The sequence below is a fragment of the Haemaphysalis longicornis genome, unplaced genomic scaffold, assembly GCF_048455015.1.
Source record: "Haemaphysalis longicornis isolate Haplotype H1 unplaced genomic scaffold, Haemaphysalis longicornis Haplotype H1 scaffold_6, whole genome shotgun sequence".
Classification (NCBI taxonomy): Eukaryota; Metazoa; Arthropoda; class Arachnida; order Ixodida; family Ixodidae; genus Haemaphysalis; species Haemaphysalis longicornis.
In genome coordinates this window covers 89,203,801-89,222,356 of record NW_027526407.1, presented here as the reverse complement: position 1 = coordinate 89,222,356, position 18,556 = coordinate 89,203,801, and the positions used below count along the sequence as shown (strand labels likewise).

The following is an 18,556-nucleotide window of genomic DNA, read 5'->3' as shown; positions in this document are numbered from 1 at the left end:
CTCCAATTACCCCAGTCCTGGGCCAACTGCGACCGTTTTAATATTTATAGACGCGACTGAACATTGTTTCAGGGCGGGGGTGTACGGTTCGCGATCAAAAAATCTAAACTGTCACTTGTCATTCGCCCTCAATTGAATCTAGGGCATCTCTAAAAATTTAGAATCGCGAATTTATCCCGAATTGAGTTTCGCCCATAGTTTTGTTGAAATATTGCACGATGCCCTCACATTTGTTATCACACGACACCGAAATGGTTTGTACTTTTGCGTAGGTAATTTTAATTTTCAGACAATTTTGTGGACTGCTCTAGCTGCAGGATGCATCCACCCTCTACTCAATAAACAACATTTTTGACCTGTGCTCTTGATTTTTCTTTCTCAAACTAATTCTCAAGCCAAGAGTTCTCAATTCAGCCGTTCACACCCTTAATCTAGACATGACAACCAACACCAAATCGACCCTACGGTATCATACTTACCAGGACTTAGTGATAACTTGTTTCGTTTCTCTCTTTCGAAGTTACAATACCCGTCAATAAAACGATCACCAGAACGAAACATGTACGTAATTACCGCAATGACAACTTTGGCATGGTTAGAGCCGAATTTTTAAGGTTTAGTGGCCCTTTTTTAGATCACTTTAAAAAAACTACGATTGATGGTAACTGGAACGCTTTTAAATACAGTGCGCACAAGGTAATAAGAAAAACATTCTATGTGCAGTTTCCCTTCTAACCCAAATTCACCACGTAACAACATCTACCCCAAACAGCTATCTACTCATAAGAAACAGTTCTTCTGAGCAGCTAAGCACTTTCCTTCCAACCAGCGATGGGAATATTAAAGACCTGCTAACAGTGCTTACGTCAACCAATTTAAATGTGCACAATATATTTACCTTCAACACTAATTGCCATCTATACTTACTGACGATCGTAAAGAGAATTGTATCCGCATGGTGTAGAAAGTTCAGAAGGAACTAAACACTGCTAAATGTTAACCTTTGCATGTTTCACAAGTTTTATCTCCTCCCGCTATTTACCATCTTCACAATTTACTGCTGGAAGACGTAACGTCATACCGCTACTTACGAATTCACTTAGTCGCTTTTATGGCCACTGCATAGTGAACAAATATTTACAACGACAACCGCACGCTTGGATACCTTCAGCGTAACTTTTCTTCTGCTCCTATTTTCGGTAACACACTTTTGTACAGAACTTTGGTAAGGTCTAAACGCAAACAGGCTGCATCAGTATAGAATCATGGAACTCAAAGTTTAATCACATCTCTCGAACTGGATCAAAAAAACGCTTCACGGATTTTACAGGCAATTACAATGGAGCACCTAATGTAACAATGTTAAAAAATACTTTCACTTGCCCCGGTCAGCCCAGTGTACTCAATATTTTCGACTTTGTTTACGTTAAGAATATGTTATCGTAATCTCTTCTTCTATTCCATTTTGGTTTCTGTGTCTCCATATGTCCCTTCCCACATTTATCTCCGATATAGCATTGCAATCATTTCCTGTGGAACAAAATCTTGTTCTCAGTCTTTCATCCCTAATAGCATATGACTGGAACCACCTTCGTTGACCAATCGTCTCCATCAAAAACCCTACTCTGGTTCGCACAATTTTAGTGAGTACCGCAACTTGAGGACCTGCATAGGCCTTTATCACACTAACTTTTTTCTGCGTCGGTTTGTTTTGTAACCCACTCCACGGGAACGCATTTGGTCTTGATGGTGAAATAAACTAAATAAAATGAAACGAATCGAAATCATATAAAAGGAACGTAGGATACACGTATCATCAAAAACAGAATGATTTGGAAGCTATCTGCTAACAGATTGTTAAGAAAGCCCTCTTGCTCTTCTTTTTCTGTCTTCAAAGTGCTGTTAAACGTAGCTCCGCTGCAGAGGCGCATGCAGATATTGTGTGCGTGCGCGATTCTCTCCTTTTCTCTATTATATTCGTTATCTATGCCCTCGCCCAAATTTTATTTGTGGCAACTAATTTGGCATGCAAGAGGTGGGCGGGTTTTTTTTAAGCAAAGCTTTTTACCTCTACCCCCCCCCCCCCCCCAAAAGGTTCTTTCGCGACGGTTGGTGTCACCAGAAAACTCCAGCGAACAAACTAAAGAATTCACTGGCACCACCTGGAATCGAAAATGGAAGTAATAGACTAATAAAGCGGGAGCCCGTTGTCTTACCGATTTAGCTATGACCCCACGCGAAGACTGGGAAGACAGGTGGTGTACTCGCCAAGCACATCTACGGGTTTACCCCCTGCGTTCTCACTGAATGTCACGTGAAAGCGTCACGCGACCACTCACGCCCGTCTAGCGGCCCTGTTCGCACCTTGCTCATGTGCTAAGAGTTACAAAAATAAAAGGAAGCTCACAGCAATTCATGGCATCTCCCTTCTAGTACGCCAATGTGCTAAAGCCTGTGGCATCTGGTGTTCACGTAAACGATCACAGCTCCTTGTCTTCCGCCCTCACGCCAAACCAAGGAATACATTCAACTACTCCTTGATGGCCAGGCCATCACTCAAGTCCCACCATCAAGATCCGGGATCTACATCTCGAGGCTAACACCAAGAGTGACGTCTCCTTGCAGCGCCTCAAAAACAGCATTAATCAAATCACACACATCACCAGGCGAGTTGCCACCAAGAAGCGAGGCCTAAAGGAATCCAGTACCCTTTGATTAATTGAAGCGTTTGTCCTCTCGAGAGTTACTTACGTCGACCCCCTGCCTTCTTCTTGACAAGGAAGACAGAGAGATGCTTTATATAATGATTAGAAAGGCGGTCGAGCAGGCCATTGGTCTTGTCGTGAGTGCGCCCACACAGAGGCGGCTTAGCACGGGGCTCCATAACACGGTGGAACAGCTGATTGAAGGCCGTCTTTCTAACTAGAAGGTCCGACTCAGAACTGCGGTGGGTAACCACATGCTTCACTAAATTGGCTGGGCAGGCCAAAATGTCACTCCGCTTGACGTACTCCCACTCTTGGCGACTAAAACTAGAGATGCTCGCTTTGCTTAGAAATATGAACCCCTCACATGACGAGGGTCACCAAAAAGCATGGGCTCAAGCGCTAAACACCACCCTCGGTGCGGATCATGCAGTTATCTACACAGACGCCTCCAAACATCGAGGGCAGCAACACGCCATCATCGTGGCTACCTCAAGATCCAACCTCCTTGCGTGTACCTCGCTTAGGAACCAAGAAATTACGGCAGCAGAAGAGGCAGCCATCACCTTGGCTGTCGCTCAACCAGGGGTTCGGAGGGTAGTCATCGATTCCCAGCAAGCCAACTGGAATTACCAGTAAGGTTGGGTCTCCTGACCTGCACTGCGCGTGCTAAAAAACCACTTACCAAACGGTTCCGTTTAGTTCATCTGGACACCCCCTCACGCTTCAATGGAGGGCAAAAAAAACGCCCACCCAACAAGCTTGCGCTTTTACCTCCCGTGCTATGGAGGTGCACTAGGACAGTCACCCGCTTGTCACTTTCAGGGAGATAACCCTGCATTATCACCTTCTGAGACAGACCGTACCTTCGTCTTACCCTGACCTTTCCAAAGAAGAAAAGAAAGATGCAAAGTGGTGTAAAAAATTGTTCAAGGGATTGTCATCCAAAGGTGATTTTGAAAGGTTGAAACCGCTCCGTCTAACTCTGACGATGGTTGAAATGCGAAGCGTTTTTGCGTACGAAATTCCTAGGCGAAGCGACAAAATCAAAGCCGCTGCAATCAATGTCAAAGCGTCAGTCAGACGAATCCCTCACGAGAAAGTCTATCCATGAGTAATGTGTTTTTATAAATCGGCACATCTAGATCTGAAAGAAACTGGGCGCTGTGTACATGCATAGCCACCTTTCTATGCAGTTTAGTGCGCCAGCGCTTTCATGGCCACTACTGTAGTTTGGTGGTGGCGATGGCGACGGCGTTGTAACCGATCGAGCGAAGAGAGAAAGTTCCTGCGTGGCCTGCGAACTAAACTTTTAAAGAAGGGCGATGACCCCGCGCCGGCGCCGGTGCCCGCGGTCGCCGCAGACGCGGCCGTGGAGACGCCAGCGCCATTTCTCGCCCCCGCCGCGGATCCTCCCGTGGCGAAGTGCGAGGAGGTGGCGCCGCTCGTCGGCACCCCAGCAAGGAAAGAACTGAAACTAAAGCGCATGGCGACGCAGTGGAACGTCCCCCTCGCGAGGGGCACGATCAAATGCAGAGCATTTCCGTGGGCGCACGACGTTAAGTAGTTTGCGTTACGTAATGTTGTCACACTTGTGGCAACTGCTGACGAGGGAGCGCTCGTCAGCAGTAATTTGATTGAGTCAACGATATAAGGTGCGTTCGTAGCGTCCCATTCTGTGTCGGCTTTGTGGCGCAGTGGGTAGAGCACCGTGTACATTGCGTTCCGCCCGCAGGGTCGAGGGGTCGAAACCAGGCGCCGGATAGTATTTTCTTTTATATAGTGTAGGGGGGGGGGGTGCGGGCAACGACGGTGCGGACTACGACGGGACAACGCGGATGACATCGTGAGTTACTGAAATGCTCTGCATTTAAAAAAACTACCCTACGGCTCATACATTCCGGGCTCCTTCCCATAGTCTACGCATCTTTACTTAATGTATCCGAATCGCTACGACGCTGTATGTAAACTTTGCTCAGAAGTAGGAACACTCCGCCCCGTAATCGGGGTGTAAGCCTTTAGCCCTGAGAACCCTCCTCTCTTTCCGTCAACTACCCAACAAAAGCAATGGGAGATGCTGCTGTCCAGTCCCTTTCTACCTACCGAGCCTCAGCGGGTGGACAGAGCACAGGCCACGCGGACTGCATATGGGCCCAACAGAAGAAGGAATCACTCCCCAGGGCTGCACTCTTGGCCGTTCAGAAATCTGAACAGAAGTATCTCTTCTTCCTCCTCCGTCGCTGCCGCAAATCTCGTCGCCTGCGTCCGCGGCGCAGACACGGAGAAGACAGATGGTCTAACACCTCGTTGGAGCTTACTTTAATTTTATAAAAAAAGTTCCCACTCTTGTGCTTTACCAATACAACTAAACCAAACACCTTTCTTGTATCATGCATTGATTGAACCTTAACAAGAATATCTCTTTGAAGTAATAAATCGTGTGGTTAAGGGATTTCACTTCTCTCTGGTTTTGCTATTTTTAGTGTGATGTGAGTGAGTTTAAATGAGGTCGCATGGGTAATCGTTATGGGTGCCGTTTACAGCTTTGCTTTCCAACCGCATTCACGGGGTGGATTGGCGCGATTTTTTTAATGTTGTTATAAGGATGCCTTAAGCATGGCCTCCGCGATCACCTCGCGCGCGCTTTGCTTCGGCCGTCCCACTCGGCCGGACAGCGTAAGTTGAAAAGGGGGCGGGACCGCGTCTTCCGCCGCACCGCGGCGCTCGCCACCTATGCTTCAACTATTCCGCGGCAGCTTGGTGGAAGCGCGGTAACGCGCGTTCTCGCAGCTTGCAGTCAAATTGAGTCGAGCAGCCATCTTTAAAATGACAGCCACAAGACAATAACCAACAAATTTATTGTGGTTAACTTAATATTATGAGGAGCCAAGTAACAAGTTTAAGCAGGAATTAGACGAGCGAAGCTTAGTCGGTTCTGGCACTCTCTGCTGCGGTTTCGCGTCCCTATTTTGATTTTACTTTAGATTTGTCGATGCATATTTACACCCGGTGTCCTTGCAAAGCCCTTCGCGTCCTCACCCTACATTATTTGAAAGAGTGGCAACTTTCCTAATCATCTGTCGCATAAATGCAATATTAATATTGTTTCTGATTGGTATGCATGTCACGATAGATTTGTTGCCGTGGTTTTTAAGGCAGGCTCAGAAATCTTAAGCATGCAAGTCCGACAAAAACCAACGGTAATACATTCAAACACCACCGTTCATTGCAATTCAGTGCAGTGAGTATTTGCGGGGCTTTGGGCTTTGTGAACTAATATAGCGTATTTACACGGAAGTTAAATATTATAAAAAGCTAATCAGTCTCTAAGAACTACACAATACATCGTACGTAGCATGTAAAGCTGCATAATTATCGGAGGATGGGCGACTTATTATTTGAGAGTGTTTAGGATGCTTTTTGCCTGTATACCTGTGCGCGCAGATGGCTGAGCTAGATTTGTGGTTGTGAGAATCTGGTTGTGAAAATGTTATGAGAATCTGGTGTCATTGAAGAATGTTTAGAGAAAAACAAAACTCTCCTACGACACAGTCATGCACTTAGCGTAGATAAATGTTGTAGTTTGTAGTTTTTTCCATGATGTATTTCTTTGGGTCTGCATGAAACGCCATTTCGTAGACCTCGAGTGGTAATTGCAATCTTCGGAGGCCTTGGTGGGATCAACAATATAGGCTTGCACGCAAAAATCGGAAAAAGGCGTGGGGGGGTCCTGCGCAGATATCCAAAGCCGAAAACATCATCCCTTCAAGCGGTGAAAGGCATGGGGGGCACATCCGCCCGCAGGCTGGAATAAACAGCTGGCGGTCTTTAAAAACTCTTCTAAATTCGCCCACAAATGTGCGCACAACATGAAATGGAATCAGCAAGTTCAAAGCATAGAATACACAAGGCGTGTTTTTGGTTTATGCTACTAAGTCTGGCACTCTTTCGTGTGTGATACCGCTTCTCGACCAAGGAAATTAATGTAGAGCTCTGCGCACTATCCAAAGACATTCATTCAATATAAGCAATCTGTAGAACAGAAAACGATTCGAGACAACAAATAGCAGGAGGGATACAAATCTGAATTCACGATGCAGAAGCTGTTGTTTGCCCTCAGCGCGCGTAGGAATTCTTCACCGGGGCGAGACAACATTACGTACACGATCCATAATCTTCACCCGGACCCCATAGATACACTCCTCTGTGTTTAAAACAAAATTTGGCTGCAGGAAGCTTCCCTACTTCTTGGAAAGAAGCAATTTTAGTGGGTATACTAAAGGACGGGGAAGATGGTTCGCTTCCAATAAGAAACAGGCTAATTGCTCTCTGCAGTTGTCTAAGTAAGGTATTAACAAAATCACAAATGGAAGACTGACAAATTCCATTAAGTATAATGTTGTCCTGAACAGCTGTCAGGCTGATTTCGTTCAGGTCGATGCAGAATTGACCAGCTAGTAGCACTTCAGTGACATTTCAAAGATGCCTTTAAAAATAAAGGTACTGTATTATTTTTATTTTTTGAACAAGTCAGGTGTCTACGTATGCGCACCGATGAGTCCCTGTTCATCCGGGATGTGGATATATATCACGCCTTTATGCGTCTGTTCAATGAGTACGGTGAGCTAGCTGCCTGGAGCACGACTGAACTGGCGCAAAAGTATGGCGGTGTGCTTTGGCACGTTTTCTTTTGGCCTAACAGGCGACGCAAAATTGCTTGTGGGTGTTCGAGTACTTCTTGTGATTTTCTATTCCTCGGGTAAAGTGGGGCTTAGTACGCGGAAGCGTCTCCTCGAAACAGCAAAGCATCGTCTTGCACTGACAGCAGAGTGAACATTTTCCCTCGAAGACGGAAACTACACAGTTAAGTCGTCCTTTTCGGCGGCGCATTTTATGTAGCTCGCGCCGCGAAACTGCACCATTAATTCATCCGACAGCTCTCAACAAACTTTCGGTTGGGCGTATGGGAGGGCAAGGCTAAAACAGTGTCGCGGGCGCTATGGAGACTGTCCAGGTTCATTGGTGGTTTCATTCTGCCTTGCATGCAAATTATGTGTGCCGTGCTAGCCATACGCGCAGTGTTTAGCCTTGTAGACTCCAGCAGCAAGGGAGGGCTTTGCTCCAGTGCTTTCTGTGAACTTCCTGCTAAATGTTTTCTGACGAACGTATTCCCGGTCCATATGCCGAGCAGTAACCGATGTTTTATGCCTAAGTTTTCAAGAACACTGAGAAACGTTCACTTTGCCTTGCCAAACCTAATGTTTAGGGAAGGTACCGTGAGCGAATTGTGAGAAACATTGGCTATAAAAGAGTTAGACAATCATGAGATAACATGATTACGCGGCCTACCTCGGCATCAGGTGACTGCAGCGGAGATTTTCACTGATGATTGTGATTTTATGTGTCTGCATGACTGGCAAGTTATCCCGACGTGTGACCATCTGGCGGGATTACGCGTTGTGCGTTCCTCACGGTTCCCACTTCCCGGGCACACTGAAACATTGAAAAATGCCATGTTCTAGTGTCGTGTAGTAGCAAAGCTTTCGACTGGGTCAAGCAGGTTCTTCGGTCTCACACTTTGAATTAGCACAAGTTCAAATGACTTGTTGGTGAACTTTGTGATGTGTGCTGGTGCTTTTGAATTGTGGCGAAATTGTGGTGCCGAGTGTGTTTGCACTTGGTCGCTACGGGCTGCTCTTAATTCTGTCAAGATCCTTCTCAGTTAAGAAAATGAGTTTGCAGCTCTAGGCGAAGAAGCCTTCCTGTCACTCTGGTCGAAGTGCTTCATAGTAGTCAGTGACAACATATTGAGAATATTTATTTTATCGTCTTGAGTTTGACCTAGTTTCTGAACTCTCTCTGTGGACACCTGTGAACTTTCTGTGGATTGATTTTCTAGTTGCTTGTTTGATCACCACAGACATCTGTTGTGCACAGTTTTAAATCCCTGCTGCTCTTGGAAGCTGATTAGGTTTTTTTTCTGTTGTTAGGACAGCGGTTTTATCACAAGTTGTAGCGCCTTGATATGTGGTTTGCAACTAATTATCTTTTTGCACAAACAGACCAACCGACAGACCAAAATTTCCGTGTTTATCTAGCCCAAGAAAGACTACCGTCTTGACTAAACAGGACAAAGAGGATTGTGTGGGCAGTAGTGATGCTGCTCATTATGATGACAATGGTCATAAAGATTGTGGGAACGGTGATCGCGGTCCATTTTCGACTGGTCAGTGCGCTGACCAGTAAAACGTTCGCGATTAGAGCGACAGACATTCCAATACATCAAAAATGTGCATTTAGTCACCCAAAAAAAGGTTTCTCCTCTAAAACAGGTAGCAAGGATCAGTGGCTCAATCAAAGCCAGATATTATTCACGCACAGCGATCACTACCGCCTTGTCACAATATATGTTTTACAGCTTGAATTCTTGTTTGCGTCAAAACGGGTGTGTGTTTGTCACATTTGCGGAAAGGCGACGCACGGTGTGTTTAGGGCACGGCGAAGTTGCAGGGAGAATGCCGATAACCAACAAACTCTCGCTCACTGCCCAGGCTTTCCTGCTAGTCATCCCAACAAGCAGGGGTCAAGCGTTTCCTATGGATGACACAAGATATGACAGCGTATTCTATCAGAGCGGGACGCCAACGGTTCTACATCTTGTTGAACCTCTTGACCTACTCTCGACAGGGACAAAACCACTGAAGGCTATAAAGAATCGCCCAGAGTACTTCTTCTCCAGTGCGCAAGGCAAATCGGCTGGTATGTCGCTTGCCGATGAACATCAAATTTTCGTTCACTGCCCATGTTATTTCAACTTATTTTACAGTTCGCAGCAATAATCATAGACTGGTCGTTTGCCGTGTCCACGGACAAGTGTTTTCATTGCGTACGGTTGTTTGTAAGCCTGTAAACTCGTTGTCTGCGGTGACGTAGGCAAAAATCAGGGCCCAACAATCGAAGAAATGTTCGAAGAACTAATGAAGGGTCAGTCATCAATTTTAAACATCTTTCCCATACCCGAAGTAGGCTGACAGCCACCAAAAATACTGTTATATTGTTGAATCACCGTTGGACCGAACTGGATTAGGGGTTACTCTATATGCGTGAAAACGCATCGAAAATTGTGGACGTACAGGCTAGAGTACTTTCTCTTGGGAATGTAATTGATTGATTGTAGCGTTTCGGAGGGCTCCGAATTAATTTTGACCACCTGGGGATCTTTACCTTGCGCCGAAATCTCGTACACACGGGTGTTGTTTGCATTTCGCGTCCATGAGAAAAGCGGCTGCCGGGGCCGGGAATCGACCCCGCAACCTTGTGCTATGCAGCTCAACGCCTTAGCCACTCAGCCACGCGGCGGGTGTTGAGAATGTAATTGAGCAACAAACCAACAAAACAACGTACCTTGAAGACCTTGGTCGATGATCCTGCGTTGTCTATGATATTAGGACCAGGCTGATAAAAGGGATGAAATGTTGTGCGCGCTAGTCATTGATGGAGTATTTAGAAACCAAGCAAGTCTGTTGGAAGAATTCATCGCCTCGGGAAACGTGTCGGAAATAGACCAGTTATCTTTTATTTCCAGGAGATTCAATGGAAAGAAGCTACCCGGAAGCTCAAAGGCACAAATTTACATATCCAAAATGACCTCAGGCAATCCACAATACTGAAGCGCAAACTGTTATGGCAATCCGTGAAAGCAGACAAGAAAAACGACAAAAGCGTTTCGCTTATCTATAACAAACTGAAGGTCGATGGTGTAACTTATACCCGGGATGAAACTAGGTAACTACGCATTGCGATGAGTACTGATGTAACTCCTCCTGAACCTTTCACGGGTACTGCGAACACTGCATCTAATAACAAAGTCGCCCATGGGGAGCCTTGACGGGACGGACGCTTGCGGTACCAAAATAGCTAAGCATCCCAAAGTTTAATTCCAGAACCATAGCCAACAAAACTGGTTTGTAAGAAAGACTCCTTTACAATTATGATCCCCCTCTGACGGCCATAAGCGAACCATCTTTACACAATGGTATAAGCGACGTTTGTATTGTACCTTACTCGCACCAAATATTCCAACACGACCGCTCTTCTCAGGGAAGAGGAGTTGCTGTCACATAAAAAGATCGTTTTCAGTCGCTCTGCTGCCACAGATTAACGCTCACGAAATCCTCTTTTAGAGGCAACGCATCTTTTTAACTCGCCTTGTCCCGCGTCGTTGTCGCGGCGTAGTCCGCATCCCTCCCCCATTCTCCTCGCCGCGGCAGCTGCGCGCTCCGCCGCTCTCACCGCAGCGCGATCTGTGCGTCAGCGTGGTGAGCGCGCAGCTTGCGCTCGGCTGCGCTCGCTTCCGTCGTCGTGCCAGCTGTGGGTTAGCGCGCAACTTGCGCTCGGTTAAAAATTTCCACCATCTTCCCGCGAGGGGAACCATGGGGTAGATGCGACGCATCGGGGGTGAACATGCTGCGTAAATAGGATACACAACAACAGCAATCCACACGCTGGCATCGCTAACATAACAGAAATGCAACGGCAACCCCCGATGCGTTGCATCTACCCCATAATTCCCCTCGCGGGAAGATGGTGTAAATTTTTGAAAGTAACTTGCTGGGGCCATGCGTTTAAACTCTTCGCACCATACAGGCCACTTTCTTCTCCTCCTGAGTTTTTAACGATGCTTTTAGATTATATGGCAGCAACCAACCTCGCCAAGATTATTATGCCGGGCGACCTTAATACGCCACCAATAAACTCTACTAGTGATCACTTGTTCCAAACACCGTATACTACACTTTTTCACGTAATGATAACGTGCTACTTGGAGCAAGCAGTACAGGAGGTCAACCGCCCCTCAGGTGATGGTGGCACAATCCTGGATCTAGTTTTCATCACCAAGGCCATTACAGCGTGATGTATACATAGAAGAGGGTATATGGGATTGCAAGGTCGTTTTTCTAACCTGTTCCGTTAGCAACTGTGCCAAAAATGCAAATCTAAGGCAAACGTTTTCAATAATTGTGCCCGTGCTGACGACCAGTCAATCTTAGACGGGCTTCGGGCGTTGGCCGATAACGTGTGAAAATTTCCTCTCACAACGGGTTTAATCTATGAGGATTGTCCTCGTATGTATTCGTATGTCTGTTATTATTAAAAGAATGAAATCAAACCGAGCTAGTCCCTGAGTACAGAAGAATATTCATTTAAAGCGAAAACAGAAATGGGCAAAAAAGCAAAACCACCCAGAGATGAACTCATCCAGAGTCCTAAAGAACAGCTTTCAGCCGGTTTATCTTCAGCCCCACAGAAATATTTTTTTACCACATTGCCAGATTTCATAAAAACACAACCACAAACGTTTTGGCGTTATCTCGGCAGCAGTAAAAAATGCCTACAGCAAATTGAACAAAACAATGTCCTTACCACTCAACTGAAGGCCAGTGCAACTGCAGGGAAGGAGTATTTTCATTTGGTCCTCGCTCCCCACACTGAAAACAGCAGGTTGTTTACCAATCAGACTGATATTCAAGAGGACTTCATATCTTGCGAAGGCGTTCTTGCAGTTCTGCGGGATTTAAATTTAAATTCATCAAAAGGGCCAGGCCTAATTGCAAATGCTTTTTTGCGCCGTTATGACGAGCCGATATTGTACATTTTGACCGCCATGTTTTATTTATTCTTGCGCCACTCAGTCTTGCCTGATAATTGGCGCCTATTCCTTATTGGGGCAGTTTTTATAAAAAGAAAACAGCTTAAATATAGAACATTATCGATCCATCTCTCTTACATCTATCTGCTTCAAAATTCTGTAGCACATCATCCACTCTTTTATTAACAAATTTCCGTAAACAAACAGCGCCTTTTCTGAGTTAGAACATAGGTTCCGCAGAGGCCTTTCTACCACTACTCAACTTGTTACAACCACTCATGAAATCGTAAAAGCTTTAAATTTATCCAGCAAAATAGGTTAAGTTTTTCTTGACTTTAGTAGAGCGATCAATCACGTACCCCGTAAAAAACTCGTCACTAAGCTTTCTTCTTTCATGCTTCCTGCGTTTCAAATTAACTGGATCAAATCATATTTAATAATCAGAACACAGTTGGTAGAAATCGACGTGTGCGCATCTGAAAGACTTGCTTCAACATCTAGCGTTCTACAACGCAGTGTTTTGGGCACGATTCTTTTTTTATTTCACATCAATGACGCAACATCTCCTATTAACTGGAGAGTTTTTATAAAAATGTTTGCAGAAAACTGCGGTATTTTGAGAGAAATCACGGGCACAGACGACTAATGTTTGTTAAGCAGCAGTTTGACAGGAATTGGTCAGTGGTCCTGGAGTATGAGCTCAAATGCCGAGAAACTACTTCTACTTCCTGTAACGAATAAAAAACAGGCCTTTCAAATTTCATATTCCATAAATGGTACACAAGCGGTAGAAAAAAGCCAGTACAAGTACCTATCGATAACTCCACTTTTCTGTGGTACTCGAAGCATATAGAAAGAATCTCGCATCCGCCCCGCGCAAGTTAGGCTTTCTACGGCATCTTAACCTATGCGTGTTAACTTACTGGCCTTCAAAATGATAATACCTCGTAAGCTGGAATACGCTTCAGTTGTGTGGGACCCCTTCCTTAAGAGGCTTGATACGGTGCACAGACGCGCTATATGGTGCAATTTTAACATATAAAAGACGACTGGCACACCAACGTCTCTAATAATGGAAAACAACATTTCAACCCTGGACGATCGACGAAAAGTTCATCGCCTTAAGATGTTCTTTGCTCTTTATACTGGTTCCACAAAGATAAATGCATCGGTATACAATCAATCGCTTCAATCACGCCCCACAAGATATCGCCACACGCAAAATTTGCTTCCGTATCCAGCCCACGCAAACGTGTTCAGAGAATTTGTTTTTTTCTGTGTTCAGTATCGGAGTGGAATTCACTACTTAAAGCGGTCTTCACGCCTCAGTCCTGTTGTCATTTTAAACGTGTCATATTTTCTGTACTGTAGGTTCTTGTTTTTTGTTATGCCTGCATTGTTTACGGTATAATGTGGATGTGTATTAGGGTGTTTGACCCATTCTGCGTTGTTCTGAAGGTCGTGTTAACCTTTGCTCAAAGTGCTCATTACATCTCTACATGATTAATTAACTTTCTTGTATTTTGCGTACGCCTTTTGTCACTATCATTAATTAAGCTTAAGTGTGTTTGCCATCATATTTTTGTGCCTCTCCTGCTAAATCTTTTCAAGACAGCAGTACGTTGTACATAAAATTAACATACATGATCGTTTAAAGTAGGTGTCATCAGGGGGAAGCTTCGGAAGAGCTAAACTGATGGAAGAAATGCTTGTATTTAATATAAGGTGGCTATTCGCAAGTATTTACTTATGGTACTAAAATGCAATGAAGCTAACCACCCAACACAGGTTACGTGTGTAGTAAAAGACGTTTCTTAGAAGTGAACACTGAGTTTTCTGATTTTTGCCGTAGTATTGTTGAGCAAATCAGTCCAACTAGAGGATACGGTCCTTAAACACTACATAGAATTATCTCTGGTTTAGGAAGCATGGGTAGGTGATGATATTACGACGTGTTGCGCAATACGAAATTGGAGGTAATTGTCTTCACTCCATTACATTAACGTGTCACGCCATTTTATACCCGTGTCCTTGGGCTCAGAACCACACAGACCCAGCCACAGAGCATCCGTGGAGGTACAGTGTACTCATTTTAGGTGCAGAGCACTTTATGGGCTCGCCTTGTCGCCGTAGCTCGCTACAGTCCGATGCGACTGCCGGAATCAAGTGGCGCATCGAGAAAACTGACCCAAGTAGAACCTGATGTAGCGTTGTCAGGGGGTGACGCTGAGGCTTCGAAAACCACGCGGTTTAAATAGTCGTAACCACAAAACCTCGTGAAGTGTTGACGCTTGTCATACATCTCCCCGTTGTTTAGCGCAAAAAAAAGTACTGGTACATCTCGCGCAAAATCTGCGTGTATAACCGGCATTTCCCTGTTCATTCATTTAGCAACGCTCGGTTGGTTCGTTTTTGCAATAGTACAAAAAAGCGGCCATACAAAAAGGAAATGGTTTGTTCACAGTGACGCACAAAGGCTCCAGCCGCGAAAGAAAAAAAATGTCACGTTCGAAATGGCGCAGTAGGCTGCAGCCGCGCAAGAATAAAAGGGCGCGTTCGTTATAACGCGTAGCAGATCCAGCATAGAAAATTAAAGCTATAATAACTTACAACAAGAACAGAACTACGGCTGGTGCAGTTTCAAAGAAAGGTGCGGGAGCACTGCGAAGGCAGGAAATTTGAAATGCATAGGGTGGCACCAGTGAGCAGACAACGGCGCTGCAGCCCATTATGGCCAATTACTGCTGTGCACTTCCGACAGCTTTCACATTGAGTGTAACTGTTTTATTTTTTATTTTTTAGTGCAACAGCGCAAGAACCTTTTCATTTGCACTTGGTGAAGTGCTGAAAGCAACTAGCTGTATGTTTATTATTTGAAAGTTACCCTCAAGTAGCGCTATGCACTAGTCTGCGTGGTGCTCGACTCAACGGCGCCACTTCATGCCAAAAATATTGCGCGAGTAACGATATTGTAACGAAATGCACAATGCGTGTGTTACAAAACATGCTTCACTGCAAACCACGTTTGGGCGTGGAATCAAAGAATTCGTGCTGCCTTTTTTTAATGTTATGGAAACAAAGTTCAAGCCTTTGGCTTTTTCCCCAATGGTCGGGTTTGAATCCTTTTCGATTTCCCCCTGAAGCACCGGTTTGGCCCGTTTCCCACTCGTGCAAGCACCCGCACATTACCGGTGTTCGCCCCTGTTTGCCTGCAGGGCTGGTTATACATACACGCGCCAGCAGGCTTTGTTCAGAGTCACATTGCAGGGACTATGGACGGCTGCAGAATAAAACCCAGAGAGGCCATCATGCCGCCTAACGTAGCCTCTAACGACCATGCTAGTTAGCGAATTAGTAGTATGCCACTACCAAAATATGTCCGCTTGAAACCGGATCTCTGCTTGGTCTTGCGAATACGGGTTTCCGCTTAGCATAGTACCCAAAAGATAAAATACAAAACGTAGGGGTATTGGTAATACGATGAGAAGTTACATGTCCATTCTGCAATAGGAAATTAACTCTTTTGCAATGACTATATAAAATACGGGCATTTCGATGTATTTGTTATTTTAATGATCTGTTCTCGTCTGCAAAGCCTCTCAACCTTCAGAAACCTGTGCGCGCAATGTGAATGGAAAGAGAGCGACCAAGGAGAATAGACTACTGTGCCGGGCGAGCACCCTGTAGCAAGCGAAGGAGTGGTATATCAGCGGAGAAGAATGAGGTTGCGTGATATCAACCCTCACAACCGCTTCGGAATTTTGTTCGAGGGGAAGGTCTGGGGCATGGCTCGGCGTGCTAATCCATTTCGTCACAGTACGCCGACTCCGTTATGCCTCCTGCTTTCTAATTTTTTTTTCTGTTATCTACTTGCTAACGATGGCCATTTCGCATTGTCCTTACGTCATTGCTGGTACGGGGTCTACATGTAAACTCTTGCGGAAGAACGAAGCCCGCTAGGGACCATGAGAGAACACAAAAATACAAAAAGGAGACATTGTGTCCTGTCTGGCGTAACGAGATAAAATGAACAAACGAGATCAATACGTTCACTCCTTTTTATGCAAAGAAGTCAATGATTTTATCCACCATTGGTACGTCATATTGTTAAGGAATTGTTTAACATTTAATGAAATGTAGGAAAAACACCCCGGGGGTCCCTTGCTAGTCCATTAGACCCCCTATTGTGGTCCCATTTTAATGTGCAAATAAGAAGTGAACTCTTTTTGTTGCCAATATTATTACGAAGAGTCCTCCCTACGAGTATGAAGGTCTTCAAGCAGCCAATTGCAGAAACCTGCAAAAGATTTTTTTGCGTAATAGTAATAGAAATATTAGACACATATCAGCGTGATTATTATGTTTGACCAAAAGTTTGGTTGCGCCAACTTTTTCCTATGGCTGTACAGTTTGTCAAAAAAATTTACATGTATTTTTCGGTTCCAGTATGGTTAAAAATTAACACAACCGTTTCATCGTCGCATACGTACGACAAATCCACTCTAGAGAAAAACCTTAATGACGGTAAGATTTTGCCATTTCTTTTAGAATTATCATACTTAGAAGCTCTGTGTTCCCTTCAGCTGTTCGGCGTTCATTTTTCAATGAAACGTATCAGTGCTACTTCTATATCGAACTTTGATGTTTAATCATAAAACAGAAATACAGGAGCAACAATAGTGCCATCCCAGGCAGCACAGGACTGTTCGGCCTAAAGCAGGCCGGTGTACTTTGGCCGGTTATTTTCTGTCCGGCCGTTTTCCGGCAGCCATGTTCGGCCCATGTCCAAATGTGGGCCTTTTGGCCGTATACGGCCGTACTCCCATGGCTGTCCAACGGCCAGTGTCCGTCGGCCAGTCGACCGGCTTACGGTCATGCGGCCAGATTCCAGCCGTAGGGCTCCGGCCATTCCAAAGCCACCCGTGTACGGCCGAAGTACGGCCGCCGGAGGACAGCTGAGATGCGGTCGTCGGACTGCAGCCGGAATACAGCTACCGGAAATACGGCCGTGCTACGGGCATTGGAGTTCAGCCGCAGTACGTTAACTGTACTGAGGCCGGTCACTGCATATCGCGCAAGCAGATGACTCATTCGCGCAGTGCAGAAGCAGCACAAACCCAGCATTTTGGGTCCAATGCAGCCACATCAAAGTGAGCTCGCGCGCAACCACCAGCCGTCAAGCTTTCAGCGCAGCCTTGCTTAATTTCCAGCCTCAGTTGACAGCAAAATTCATTTATTAAACAGTGCTCACAAATTGTCGTTCCTTTAATTGCTATGCCTCATTTACTGCCGAACACAGAAAATATTCTGTGCTTTGTAGAGCTTGAATAGATGTAGTGTCCAGGTCCTGATATCCTCTGTGGGGCGGCTTACCTGGAATAAACGGGGAAAGAGGAGGGGGGACGGGGGGCGGGCGACGGAGGGCGCATACTTTAGTGGGTTGAATTTCAGAGAGATAAATTGCGCCGTTTTTAGCCAATTTCTTTTAGGGCAATATTCGGGAACACTTTCATGCTATGACTACATAAACTATTTTTATAACAGTTGCTTGACCAATTTTGATGTATATAAAACCGGCGTGAATGCCTTTACGGAGCGTTTTGGTTCCCAACAAAACACTCAGGAGCATTTAATATACCTCCTTCACAAAAAAGTATGTCCAGTTTTTGCCCATTTTTCTTGCAAAGACATTTTCTACTCGATCAACTTTTCTGATGATCTTGCGCAGGGCTGATCCTAAGAAGGAGCGAACAGGAACTTTCATTTTCAATCTATTTTAATGTTGTTTACATGAGTATACGTCCACACCACTTAATAGTCCAAAGAGCTTAATTTTCTTCTAATGTCATACTACGTTCAACAAATTCTAGACGCGTTGCGAATAACGCCCTGCTTCAGGTGGCTGCAGTTGTATCCCTGTGTGTTTACGCAAGGAAAGGCGTAAAATTAGAGTTACATAATTTGTTTCAAACCAATAACATAGCAATGGTAGCATGCATACAGGAAACCTTGCATACTGCAACGAATAGGGCAATAAATATTTTATTGGTCAAGGTTGAATGCGTAGGGTTCTTTGCCCGTCGGAGGCAAACTTGCGCCTCTGGAAGTTTATTTATTTTTTTATTTATTTATGTATTTATTTATTTATTTTCATTCATTGATTTTTATTCATTGTTTTATTTATTTATTTATTTATTTATTT

At 45.0% G+C, this 18,556-nt stretch overlaps 1 long non-coding RNA gene across 1 annotated transcript in view; it reads left to right on the top strand.

The window, feature by feature from the left end:
• Positions 1–18,556, top strand: part of LOC144141752 (uncharacterized) — a 71,768-nt gene that overhangs the window by 30,857 nt on the left and 22,355 nt on the right. Inside the window, exon 5 of the long non-coding RNA XR_013316690.1 lies at positions 16,801–16,878. This is a non-coding gene — a long non-coding RNA (uncharacterized LOC144141752). The remainder of the gene's footprint in view (positions 1–16,800; positions 16,879–18,556) is intronic.